The sequence below is a fragment of the Rattus norvegicus genome, chromosome X, assembly GCF_036323735.1.
Source record: "Rattus norvegicus strain BN/NHsdMcwi chromosome X, GRCr8, whole genome shotgun sequence".
In the NCBI taxonomy this organism is placed as follows: domain Eukaryota; kingdom Metazoa; phylum Chordata; class Mammalia; order Rodentia; family Muridae; genus Rattus; species Rattus norvegicus.
In genome coordinates this window covers 119,304,859-119,319,518 of record NC_086039.1, presented here as the reverse complement: position 1 = coordinate 119,319,518, position 14,660 = coordinate 119,304,859, and the positions used below count along the sequence as shown (strand labels likewise).

The 14,660-nt window shown below is 35.2% G+C and overlaps 1 protein-coding gene across 4 annotated transcripts in view; it reads right to left on the bottom strand.

The window, feature by feature from the left end:
* Nucleotides 1-14,660, bottom strand: part of Wdr44 (WD repeat domain 44) — a 105,439-nt gene that overhangs the window by 72,722 nt on the left and 18,057 nt on the right. The window lies entirely within an intron of this gene.

Sequence of the window (14,660 nt, the reverse complement as noted above, 5' to 3'; positions counted from 1 at the left end):
CCTTTAACAAAGAGCCTCTGCTCTAGTTGTTATGGGTCTGACTCTTAATGACATTCCGCTATTCTCATAGATTGGTGCCTTGTTCAGCCCTTATCAGAGAAGCTTCCTGATAGGAACAAATATAGAAACTCCAGTCAGACATTATACAGAGAGTGAGAGATGTTGGAACACTCACGTAAATAGGATGTCTCTATGAAATTCCTCCCCTCAGGCCTCAAGGAACCCCATAAATGAAAAAGCAAATAGTGTAAGAGCCAGGGCCTTGTAAATCGATGTGAGCAAAGCTCATATGAACTCAGAGAGACTAAAGCAGCATGCCCAGGGGCTACACAGGTCTGCACCAGGTCCTCTACACTTAAATTATGGCTTCTAGTTTTGTTTTTTATGTATCTTTATAGGATCTCTGAGTGCTCAAAATAGTCGGTCTCTGATCCTTATTGCTTCTCTTGGACTGTTTTCTTTCTGTTGGCTTGCCCTTTCCAACTTTGATGTGATAGTTTTTGTTTTATCTTATATTTTAATTTTGTCCCTTGGAAGCCTGTTCTTTTCTAATGAGACAGAAAGAGAGTGGATCTCAATGGAAGGGGAAGTGGAGAGGAACTGGAAAGAGTAGAGGGAGGGGAAACTATAATCAGGTTATATTATGCAAAAAAGAATCTATTTAAATAAAAGACAAAAATAATGAAAAAATACTCTAACCTTGAACATAGACTACTTTAGATACAGTAATTTCAAAAGAATCTCTCAATCCTCATCTTTTCGTTTTCTCCAAGTAAGAACAGTTTAATATTTGCTTCAATACACAATTGAACAAATATATTTATGGCCACTAATTATTTTACCTCAGTGCTACATGGCAACAGTAAATAATTAACATGTCATTCCTGGATTTTGAAAAATAAAATGCAATGATCACAGATGATACAGCTTTGTGTTGAAAGACAGCTTCAAAGCCAAGCCGAACCCATTTAATTACAGTGTGTCTTGGGGCAGACAAAACAAAAAAAAGATGAAAAGACTAGGTGACTTTTCCTCTAAGTCATATTTAAAGGCAGAACCAAACTACCATGTTCTTTATATGCCAAATTTAGATGATGTTATTATAGAAATGTTCAAAATTTAGTGGAAAACTAAATTTCTTTCAAGGAACACTAAATCCTGTCACTGAACAAACACTTAGAGAATACCACTAAGTGCGAGGACTAGAGATAAGAAGATGAAGTAGACATTTGTAGTTACTAAAGTTGTTTAAAAAAATAAACAACGCAAAATTAGATGTCATAAACAGTGCCCATTTAACTACCAGTGTCTGGTCAATATAAAATTGTGTTAACAAAGGACCATTTCCAGAAATAAAAGCAGGCTTTGTTTTCTTAAGAAAAGGACTTGCTAAAAAAAAAAAAAGAAAGAAAAGAAAAGAAAAGGAAAGGAAAAAAAAAGAAAAGGACTTGCTACATAGTCCAAAGTCAAAAGATTTTCCTGCCTCTGTCTCCTGAATTGTTGGATTATATGTGGTAAGTTGACAGTTATTTGGTTCTCTAGTCAAACCTATATTGCTGTATAATAAAATCCTGCATATATAAAGCTGGTTAGAACTGGGGGTACTATTTTAACTCCAAAGAAATAAATAAAGATCGATTCTATATAAATGGATGTTTAAATCAAGCAAGTACAATCAAACAAAAACGAAGACTCAAATTTCCATGTATCACAAAACAAGAAAGGAGAGGTACACACCTTTAATAGACTTCTAAAACCAAGAAAATTTAAAGTGTTTAAAAACAAAACCAAAATAACTAAACCCCACATAAAATACAGAAGGGAGAAAATTGTGTTTATCCAGAATCCTTGTACCTGGAGAAATTTGACCAGGTTCTTTAGCTGGCTGTATCCTCTAGAAATAAAAAAGCTATACTTAGTTAGCTCTTGTATGCAATACATTTCTGGCTATTGAATCACAGAATCGAAGTTATTGGCTAGTTGTTGACATTCATGGAGCTATTCCAGATTATGCAGAGTAACTACTTCCTCTTGAGAGACAAGGGACATAGTAAAGTAGTCTGTTAAGCAGGCTAACTTTGTATGATCACTGTTCTATGACACCCGGTGTGCGATCATATCACTAATGATTCAGTTTCTGGTTTGTCCTCTTCAAAAGGGGAAAAAAACATTTACTTTGGACTGATGTGAAGATTCAATCTGAGTACATGAAGACAACATAGTACATGCAGTTTCGTCAGCAACTTTGAATTACTCTACATTTTTCCGTGGTGTTCTGGCAGCTATCAGTAGTAAGGAGCCAAAAATGGATTTCTGAAAACAAAAAGAGTACTCTGCAGCCTATAAAACTCATATAAAGAATAACATTCCAAATGTAAATAAAAAATACTCAAGTTAATAAAAAAATAAATAAAAATCTCATCTAAAATGAGTGGAAAAAAATAGATTACACTGAGCTGGTGATTAAAATGAAGTCTTACCAATAGACAATATTATTAAACAAAAGCCTGGTAAACCAAAACACTCACGTTTTTTTTTTCCTTTTCTTTTTTTCGGAGCTGGGGACCGAACCCAGGGCTTTAGGGTTGCTAGGCAAGCGCTCTACCACTGAACTAAATCCCCAACGCCTTAAAACACTCACGTTTAAAGCATATTTTAAATATAAAGTTGTTAAGAGTTTGGTGCAAAATATTTCAAACAACCATGGTTTCTTCTAATTTGTTCAGTTTGAAAGTGTTTTTATTAGGGTAGTATGTAAGGCTAGAATTTGTTATACATTTCTATTCTATTTCTAGAACTTCAATGACTAGTAAAGAATAAAAAAATTACATTTAACTTGTAAATAACCATTGTTATATACCAAAATGAAAAAAGAATAATTCACTTCAGCATACAAACAGTAAACAGGGACTGCAGAGATGGCTCAATGGTTAGGGGTGCAGAAGACTGAGTTAAGGTCTCAGTACATCCTGGCTTTAACAACTGCGGGTACCTCAAACTCTACTGGAGCCAATACACTTTTCTGGCCTCTGTGGGCAGTCACACACATGTGGCATATACTCACACAGACATAAATAATAAACAAAGTAATAGTAGCAAACATTATGATATATATCCACTTCAAGCTTTTCTAATAAAGGTTTTGGAAACAAAAAAAAATTGGCTAACATATAAGCCTAAATCATGTTTGCATGCTTGAACTCTTTTAAGTCCTGGAAAATTTCCTACTAATTATATTAATTTCACAGAACAGAAGTCTGACTTAGATTAGACTCAATCATTTAAATTCTATCTTTAAAACACAGGGGCACGAATGCGACCTTAGGAAGCCTGACTCCAGGCTCTCAACAACTTTGCACTATTGCCTACTTTCTAGGTAGGCCACGTCTTAAAACACTACAAAAGTGGGGGACTCAAAGAATTCACTTCTCTGGAGATTTCCCATATGAATCTTTGCTTATTTCTTTCCCAGGCCATTTCATGTCAATTAGGCATTTAGTGTACCTGCTAAGAGCCAGTCAGAATTCAAAGCCTTAGACAGGTTTAGTCCAACTCAAGAAGCAGCTCTAATTGCCTTCGATGCGTAGCAGCAGCTACTGGATTTTATTAACCTTTGTCTTTTAATGTTTTTTAACATAAAATCTCAAAATTATTTTGTATATGAATATAAGAGTAAGCCTTGCAGTTTCAATGTCTGTCATTTAGAAATATCTCTTTAAATAAAATATATGAATCCCTCTTAATTAGTATACACAAACAATAAATATTTTAATATAACAATTTTCTCCTGGAGGTGCTAAAATACATGGAATTTAGTTCTGTTTCTTCCTTACTTTAAGTGGTCACTTCTTATAATTGACTATGTTCTTAAGCTTAAAAACTGTCTTGCCCTTCTAACTATGTTTCTTATCTGTGCTGAACAGAGAAACCACATTTTTGAAAACTGTAATTGCCTGGTCAAATAAGACTAGGGATCTGGGATGCTGCCAACGACACTTTATGCATGTGATTTTACACTTTGTAGCATTTTTTTCAATCATTCCAAGGTTTTAAAATGGTTATTATGCTTATTTCGTATGCTCAGCTCTATCAGAAAATTATTATTAACCAAGAAGTAGAAGCCAGATAAGTATGTTACTAATCTTTAGTGTCCTGGGACCACTCAGCCCTCTATGTATCTCAGTCTCCGATTTGAAAGTGAGGGTAACATTTACCATTTCAGAGTGGGCATAAAGTACTTACAAAAATTACTGAGGTCAGGCTTAGGGATGGGAGGGAAAAATAAAGGACTAGATGTCAAAAAAGAAAAAAAAACATCCTTTTACCTCAACTATAACTAGCTGCAAGATCCTAAACAAGGATCTTGTAGAGTTTATGTGATTTTTAGGAAGTTTTTTTTAATATTACAAAAGCCAAGACTTTATTTTTCTAATTTATTCCCAGAAACATATAATAATAACAATGCTATTGGAGCTGGGAAGATGGTTCAGCATTTAAGATCACTAGCTGCTCTTCCAGAGATTCTGAATTCAATTCCCAGCAGCCACTTGGTGGATCATGATCATTTAATTACTTTTATAATAATTTCAACAGACCATATTCATTTTATCTTAATAGCTAGGCCAGATCAGAAGTTTAATATCATCATATGGACACAGTAAGAAAACAATGTTAGTATAGGCAGAGCCCAGTCTACTTAGAAAGCAGATGAAGAAAGGCATAAATATATGTATGTGTAATGCCTCCTCTTTATGTGACATGGTTTTATATTATAATGCTGTATAAGCAAAGACACTATGACACATCTACAGACCTCGCAGAGAGATTTGCGGCAAAAGGTGGTCTTGTTGGCCAACTTTCTAAGACACTCTGTCTCCAAAAAAAAAAAAAAAAAAAAAGGAAAAAAGGAAAGGAAGGAAGGCAGGCAGGCAGGGAGGGAAGAGACAAATGATGTTCTTAACTATTGGAAAAATGAAGTTTATATATACATATATTTATATATAAATATGTATATATATGTATATATAATTAAATCAAGATAATTACCCCATCAGTTGATACATTCATCGTGTTTCTAACAGCAATTGAAATTTATAATCACAGCAATTTTTTGTAGATGGGTTTCATTGAGCCCAGATTTGCTTTGAAATCACTGTATATCTGAGGGTAACCTGAACCTCTTCTCATATCCCTGCTTCTATCTCCCAGGTGCTGGGAGTACAGATATGTACAAGACCCAATTTATATGGTGCTGGGGTTATAACCTAGAGCCATGTGCACTTTATCAACTAAGCCAACACAGCAATTTTTAAATATGCATTACTTGCTATTGTCATATGCTATACCATAGATGTTAAACTTTCTTTCTAAACCTTTTGAAGGAAACCTTCCTATACTGATCCTTCTCTCCAGCACTCCATAACCCCACTAGACCTCGATTTCTACAGGTATGACTTATTTTAGATTGTAACATAAGTGAGAGGATAAAGCTTTTGACTTTTTGTGCCTGTATTATTTTACTTAACATAAGTTTTAAGTTTATCCATGTTGCTGTAAATCACAGAATGGTCTTCTTTTATGGCAGAATAATATTCTATTGTGCATACATAACACATTATCTTTATCTATTCAGACTCTGATAAACATTTACCTTGACTTTGTATCTTGGTTATGAATACTACAGTAAACATGGGAATTAAAATATTCATTACACTATACTGATTTCATGTTCTTTTGCTACATACCATCAGATAGAATTACTATTTCATACTCTAGTTCTATGTCTAGTTGAGAAACCTGTCTCTGTATATATAAATTGGGTGTCATGGTACATACCTGTAATCCTAGCACTTGGGAGACAGGAGCATGAGGATCAAAAGAGGCTCAAGGTCATCCTCAGCTATGCAATGATTTCAAGGCAATTCTGAGCTAAATAAAACTGTCTTCAAAGTATTGCTATACTAATTTATATCCCTACCAACAATGTACAGAGTACTATATTCTCACCACTTACCTTACATTTTGGTAACAGCCCTAACATGTATGTCATGATTTTTGCATTGCCTCTATGATTAGTAATGTTGAGCAGTTCATATATTTGTTGGCTATTCCTATGTCTCTTTTTCGAAACTGCCTCTTCGGGTTTTTGTTCATTTTGAGTGCAGAGGGTGAGGCAAGGTCATGTGTAGCATATAGGCCACCTCAAACTCATTAATAGCTGAGGATGAACTAGAAATTCTGATCTTCCTATCTCTGCCTCCCTAATACTGGAATTGTAAGAATATCTCTTTGTTCATTTAAAGGAATTGTTTTACTATTTTATATGTATGGGTGTTTTGCCTGCTTTTATTTCTGTATACCAAATAGGTGCCTAGTACCCTACCTCAGAGGCCAGAGGAGGGTACCAAATACCCTGGAATTGGAATTACAGATGGTTATAAGCTACCATATGGATGCTAGGAATGGAACCAGGGTCCTCTGGAAGAGCAACCAGTGCTCCTAACCACTAAGCAATCTCTCTGGGCCCTTCCCATTTTAAAACTGGGTCATTATTTTCTTGCTTCTGAGTTTTTTAAGTTTCTGACATATTATAGATATTAATCCCTTATAAAATATAAAGTTTGCATTTTATCCCAATCTACACTTTATTTTTTCCTCTGTTAACTGTTTCTTTCCCTGTTCAATAGCTTTTATGTTCAATGTAATCTCATTTGTAGATCACTGCTGTTATTTGTCCTTTTAGAGTCAAATACAAAAAAAAAATCACTGACTAGATCAATGCACACAGTAAAAATTTGAGTTTGTAGCATATTGAAAACAGTCTATCAATATATTTTAGCTATAAATATGAACAAAACTATTTGTGAAACAGTTTCAAAATGAAAGTCTACTTTAAACTAACATTGGAATTTTTCTAAAAAAGAAATCATGGCTTTCATGTAAAAACTTAGCAAAAAGTAGTACAGCTTCCACTTAGAATTTGAATATAAATGGAATTTTCATATTAGCATCTCGGCAACCATCTACATAAATAGAATACTTTTATTTATAATAATTTGCCTTTATATTTTGAAAGTGGGCTATCAGTGTATTGTCAAGATAAATCACCAACTCCTAGGTTCAAGCCTCATGCTTAGCCTCTCCAGTAGTTGTTACTGCAGTCATGTACCTACATGCTGGCTATAAATTTTCTATGATTAAGTTATTTTTGCATACTAGCTACAGTTTATACTAATAAAATTATATTTGAATATAAAACTATGCATTATAGATATTTTCTCTAGTCTCTTATCTGTTTAGTATTTTGATGAAGATTTTTATGAAGAGTATTCTTTTTGCAGACACTGTATTGGTAGCTACAATAAAAATTATTTTACTATCTGCATTACAGTCATTTAAAAAATCACAAAACTTTTAACACATTACTAATTTTGTGTTTTGTAGAATATGGTAGACATTATTTTCCTCTTTAAAATTTCTAACCTAATTACTGTACAGGCTGTAAAACCAAATACAACTGCAATAAAAAGCACAGACATATCAGCAAAGCAACATTTTAACAATGCTCTTACCGATAGTCTTTGGAACTTGCTAACCTTGACCTTTTAATGTGTTGAGAACAGTCTTTAATCTTTTTTTTTATTTGTACACTCCAGATTTTACCAGCCCCCTTGACTGTTCCACATCACATACCTCCTTCCCCCACCCCTGACTCTACAAGGACGCCCCCACCCCACCCACCCTATCAGACTTCTAAACTTCCTGGGGCCTCCAGTCTCTAGAGAGTTAGGTACACCTTCTCTGGCGGAACAGTCTTTACTTTTTAAAATAAAAGTAATTTATTCCCCAAATCCTATATGTGCCTAATGTACACAAAAGACTGAGTTAGATCTCTAGCATACCTCAAATAATATTAGAGAATCAGGCTATCGTTTCAGAGATTTAGATATAACAACTATGGTTTGTTTTGCTATCAGGTTTAGTAGGGAATAGGAAATACGTATTCACTGCTGGTGGAAGTACAAACTGGTGCAGCAACTATGGAAATCATTGTGGAGGTTCCTCAAAAAACTAAAAATAGACCTACCACATGACCCAACTAAACCACTCCTGGGTATACACCCAAAGGACTCTATAACCTACTCTAAAGATAGCTGGCCATTCATGTTCCTTATTCATCTACTCACAATAGTGAGGAAATGGAAATAGCATAGATGTCCATAAACTGAGGGATCAATAACAAAAATATATTTACACAATTGAGTATTATTCAGCTATAAAGAAAGATGAAATTATGACATTCACAGGTAAATGAATGGAACCAGAAACAGTTATTCTGAGATAGGAAGCCCAGATCCAAAGAGACAAATGTCATGTTTTCTCCCATTTGTGGATGCTATATTTCAGCCTTCCAGTGTTTGTGTTTTATTTGGAATGACCATAGAGGTTAGGAAATTACTAAGAAACCACGGGGAAGGGCTTTCATATTAGGGGAGATAGAATGCACTGGTATAAAGAGTTAAAATGGGATAGTGGAATAGAAAAAATTAAATCAGCATGGTAGAGCGGAAGAAGGGAAGGAGTGCAAGAAAGGAAAATAACACAAAAGACTTTTTAAAGTCATATGGAAAATTACTACTATAGAAGTTTCCTAATACACACATACATATACAGAGTTAGAATGGAGTTATACTTTAACATGGCAATGATGTTCATACTAGACGCAAAGGCTAACAAATAAAAAGTCCAGTGCCATCAATGGGTTAATTCTTTTGAACTGTTGGCTGGAGAGGTCCTATAGAGCCCCCCCCCCCAAAAAAAATTACAAGCTATTGCTCTTGGTTACCCTCCAGCATTTGATAGAATTTCATGTTCTGTTGTTGCTGATGACACCACATATTTCAGTTAGAGAACAGGGAGAAATCAAGCTGGTACTCTTCTGGAAGCTTCACCTGTACTAGCTAAATTTCACAATCAAGGTACCATGCATGCTTCCAGAAAAGTAATTATCGATCTTACCCCATGTGAACCCTATGAACTACAATATGAATGGCCTGGCAAGACATGCCAACTAGTGCATAGAGGCATGAATATCATGGGAGCAAGCAGCCACTTTCTGATTGAATTTTTAAGTCCTGATCTACAAGGCAAACCCATTTTTGTTACCCTTTATCAGAGCTAGACAGGTCAGAAGACCTTGATGAGAGCCTACTACTATTATTCTGCTAAAATGCCATAGCACTGTATTGATTCCTAATGACTCATACTTATACTCACGTATCAATACATCTTTCAATCCTCCTTGGAGAAACTTCTATTTGAGTAGATATTGATTAACACAAAGACCACAACTAACCATGGGTACAGAGAATATGAGACTGTAAAGAGCCTTAAATGGAATATATATAGCACCCCTCCTACCCAGGCTCAGGAATCACTGGGCAAAAAGGGTCAGAAAGAGTATAAGAGCTAGAGGTGGTAGAAGAAAACAGTGTCTTATGGTCACAGTAGAGCAGCTGCATACAGGAATGCAGAGTATTTGTGGTAACATACACAAGATCTGTGCAAGCTCAAGTCAGACAAAAGTCCAGCGTGGAGAAAGGAATTTGTAGCAAACTCCTACTTCTAATCATTTAGCTACTGGCAACTGTTAGCTGCTGCAAGAGAAAGATACTATTTCCTCTAAGAGCACAGCCCTTGTAACTCGAGCACACTCTAATGAAAAATCCATACAGCTAAGAGTATTTGAGTATCAGAAATTGGTTTTGATGGATTTTTAAAAAACAGACACGAAGTTGAGTGGGTAGGGAAGGAGATGTGGATCTGTGAAGCATTACGGGGTGAATATGATCAAAATATGAAAAACTCCTGGAGAATTAATAAAAAAAAAGCATGCCATCTATGATGCTACTGACTATATAAAGGAATTATAGCGATACTTTCTAAACTGTTCTTGAAAATTAGTCTCAACACAAAAACACCTTTTTTGGTGTTTGCATGTATCATAATTATCTCCAAGGCCAATGAAACTGCTTATGTGGTAAAGACACCTACATTTGAATTCTGTAGACCTTAGTTCAATCCCTAGGACCAATGTAAGGGTAGAAGGAGAAAACCAATTCCACAATGTTGTCTTAACCTCCACATGTTTACCATGGCCTTCCAGACACACTCATATATACACATTATGCACAAATTTTGGGTTTTTTTTTTTTTAGGAAAAAAACTCAAGGGATTCATTTCCAGAAGTATCCGATCTTCATTCTGATATGGCAGTGATATCTACATATATATTGGTCCACATTTATTGTTATCATGGGATATATGCAGCCTATAGCCACAGACTGAACATACTTGGAATTACCTCATTTTTTTAAAAAATGAGAATAACACAAAAAGTTTAAATTAATGCATTTAATATCTACCTATTACTAATTGATAGCATGGTACTTATTAAGCACTGGGTATAAAGGAGGGAAAAAAGCAGACACTGCCCCTGGTATGCAAGTACTTATGCTAAGGTCAAAGACTTATGTTAAATTAGTGGTAGAGTGCATACTGAACATGTTTGAGGTCCTGGGTTCAATTCCCATCACAAATCAACTAGCACAAACCAACGAAGCCTACTTAGAACTAGAGAGGGTGTGAGTAGTTTCTTTGCTGTTTCCTACAAGTCATCTAGTTGTCCAATTTATTTTAATGATTCTTATGACCCTTTTTGATTTCACATAGGTAGATGTCCAGCTATTTGAAACTTTAACTGTTTAAATCAGAGCTGAGGTTTGAACCTAAACCTGTAAATAACTATCTTTGAGCAAAAAATGTTTCAGGGAGAATTTGCTATTTTCATTATGAATATTTAAAATATACACAGAACCTGGAGGATAAGATGATAAAGTTACACTCTATATACTGACCATGTTCAACAATGATAGATTAACACACCTCTCTATACTCTGCTGTCAGATATTTTGATTCAAATGACTTTTTTTATAGATTAACTATTTCGATATGAATCTAAAAATGATAAAGATTTCTCTTTAAAACATAACTATAATATTATAATATTTAACATGTCATAATTATTTATAGCTCATACCCAAATTTCTAAAGTCATGTCAATGTTTTTTTAAACAAAGTATTTGGTTGAGAAGTGATATATGTGTGTACACCAGGTGTGTGGGGGTGTGGAGGTCGGAAAATAATTTGCAGTAGTTGGTTCTCTCTTCCACACAGAGTTAAACTGAACTCAGTTTGAGGGGCATTGTCTTTTACACATTGATTGATCAGTTGAAATGTCTCTTTGTACTAATCAGTAGGTTCTCCTTTTAATGTTTATTTCTTGTGATTCATGTGCCAAAGAAACTATGTTGTTCATCTCATACAATTACATGGTTTGAATTTTGTTGATTGTATCACCATGATAATAACATAAGAAATATCATTTCCCTAGGGAACTAATTTATTTTACTAAATGCTCAGGAGTGATCCTTCACAACAAGTAGGTGTGATGCACAAAGTGAACCTGCAGAGGCTGCAAGGACTACTTCAGTGACCTTAGAACCCTAAGAGGGCTGGTGGTCTTGCCAGCAAGGTGTCTGGCTCAGATGCACAATACCAGGTCCCATAGAGGGGACTGTCCAACTAGTGGTCTACAGCTTAGGCTGTGCTCAAAGGCCAAGGTATCTAGGGAGTCAAAGGGCCTGGTTCTGTTTCCAGCAATGTGCCCTGTAGTTGTAGCTTGCTTCCTTTCTAGCTACAAGTGTAGCCACAAGAACAGGCATCTCAGGATGAGGTCATAGTTTGGTGAGGGGCCAGCTCTACCCTAATGGTGTACTGAGGAGGATTTCCTTTCTGTACATACCAGAAAGCAGCAGGCAGATTTCGTAAAATGCATTTTGGCCACATGTAAAACAGTAGGGTTCACTTAGTACCCTTTTCATAATTATAATAATTCTCCAGTTCACAAATTCTCTTGGAATACAACACTTCTATTTTCATTTGTATTTTAATCAAACCACCCAAGGTAGCCTACAGTCCTTCATACAGTATAATGGAATTCCTTATCATATTCTGGATATGTGTTCCTTCTTTTTGTTGAGCTCTAGTCTGTTGTTCTCTAATTCAATTTTGTCTTTATTGAAGAAGCTTATTTTCAGGTGGACAATGTTACTTGCTGTAGTAAAATCTGAATTACTGAAACTTTCCCATTTCAGGATTAAATTCTGTACATCAGTTTTATTGTACTTGTTCTTTTTCCTCTTGTTCTTATATTGACAGATAAACAGGCTTTCTGGGTATTATAATTCCGGGGGTCTTTGCTTCTGTGAGGTCTGCAGATATCTCTGGAAGAAGACCTGAATGAAACTCTACCATGGAGGCTGAAAGCACATTATAAGAAATATTTCAAAGAAAACCCTTCAGGGGAGTCTGGAAGGATTGAATGGGTACACTGTCTGAAGAGAGTTGACTAAAAAAAGACTGAAGAAAAAGTGTCAGAAGTTTGGTGCATAGAGTACACTAAAGTTTAAAAAAATACAAGAAGCTCTAATTTACACTCATAACAAGAACAACCAAAAGAGAATGCAGGTTTGCTTACATGTGAATTATTTCTTCAAATAACATCATTAACAGTATATTCAAAGAAGAAAAACAGATTGTAGAATGAGGAAACTGGGACCTATAGCATTCAAGAATAAAGTCTCAGGCTGTTCTAAAGCCCAGCTTTATGGTATCATATACATTATCTCTTGGCCTATGTGAGAATTTACACAGCTCATTCCCTATGAAAATCTCAGAAAAAAAACAAGAATAGGAAAGGACACCACAATGAAAACACTCTGATAATCAACAATGGGAAGCAGGTAGATAGCATAAATTTATATATATATCATTATAAGTCAATCCCAAATATCTGACACACACTAGTAAACTGTTTAAGAGCCATGGGCATTCACTGAAATCAATCATACAAGATTATCCTGATTTTCCTTTTAGATGGGGATACTGAACTAGGACATAAAAGGAATACTGTACACAAAAATTAAGATTAAAGCACTGTTCTAATTTGGTTTCTATTGCTAAGTCAAACAGCACAACCAGGGAAATTTACAAAAGAAAAAATCTGAGTTTACATCCAGAAGGGTAAGGTTCCATCATGGTGGGGAAGCATGGCAGCAAGCAGCAGGCATTGGCAGGAGCAGGAAGCTTAGGGTTCAAATCTTAAATCTCAAGCACGAAGAAGACAGAGTAAATTGAATGTAAGGCTTTTGATTTCAAAGCCTCTTTCCAGTGGTGTACTTCCTCCATAAACAACATCACCAACTGCGGATCAGGTTTAGATACCTGAAACGATAGTGGATATTTTATCCAAATCACTGCAAACACTAATTTCTTATCTATTGCAAAGTCTTGATGAAAGTCTCGATAAATAAAATGACCATATATTACTAAATTTGCCAATGAGGCAAAGTTGGGCCAGAAAAGTAACATACTGTCTAGAAGACTGAGAAATATTCAGATGGACTAGAAAAATAGACTAAATCTTAACAAAACAAAATGTAACAGTAATAAATGCAAACTGTCCAATAAAGAATTCATAGTTTAACAACATGCCCAGTGAAACTGTATGTGTTTCTCTTGATAGCTTACACTTGAAAACGTTGTGATGTGGTTGCCATCCTAGACTGACTTAACAGAATAAAGGAAGGGGGTTCACCTCACTGATGGAAATACACTGAAGTTTACTGTTTACTAAGAAATAACATTTTTAAAAGAACGCTGGTGAATTCACCAATTTGGTGAATGTTCTGAAACCCATGTAAAATTATGTAAAGAAATAAGGATGGTCAATCCAGAGAAGACCAGAAAAACAAAAAGGAAAAAAGAAAATCTACCTTAAAATGTTTGAAGCATTCTATTTCAGAACAAACACTGAAAGCAGAAACCTTAAGGTGGACTTGTCTTTTTATCAACTTAATGAGCTTGCTTAATAACAGCAGTCGTTTAGAACCTCTTTTGTGATAAGGTGTTCAAACAGAACTGCATGATAACCTTAACAAGGGCATCACAGACAGTTGAAACAAATGACCTCTACAGTCTTCTGTTCCTACAATCTCACTAAAGCCACAATCTCACTAAGCCTCACTTTTCACCTTGTAAATTTAAGGCGATGGATATGCTGGGCTTTTGAGTTCCTTCATTTAATCAACAAACCATGACTGGTTGTTTTCCACAAGTCAGGCATTGCCAAGCAACAATGAGAAAGCAAAGGTAAAAAAGACCCAGCCTTTGCACAGAGAGAAGTCATAATATAGTAAGTGAGGCAAACCTATGAAGAGACAATTTTAATATACGATAACTGTACCCAAAGGCTCACACGATATAATGCAAGGACACAATAAGGGAATTTAAGTGTATGTAAGGGGATGAAAGATATTTAAAAGGCTCCCTGGAATAGAATAGCCCTTTTAGTTATTTCTACAATGGCAATTTATTGGAAGCTAAAGAAAATAAAAGTTCTTGTAAAACATTAAATATAAACAAAACACTTCAGCTTTATGCATGAAACTAGTACTTGTTTGTATGTGTGTGAATGAATTCATGCATATTATTGTAGTGCTGAGGCTGAAACCAGAGCCTTGCACATGCTACACAAGCAA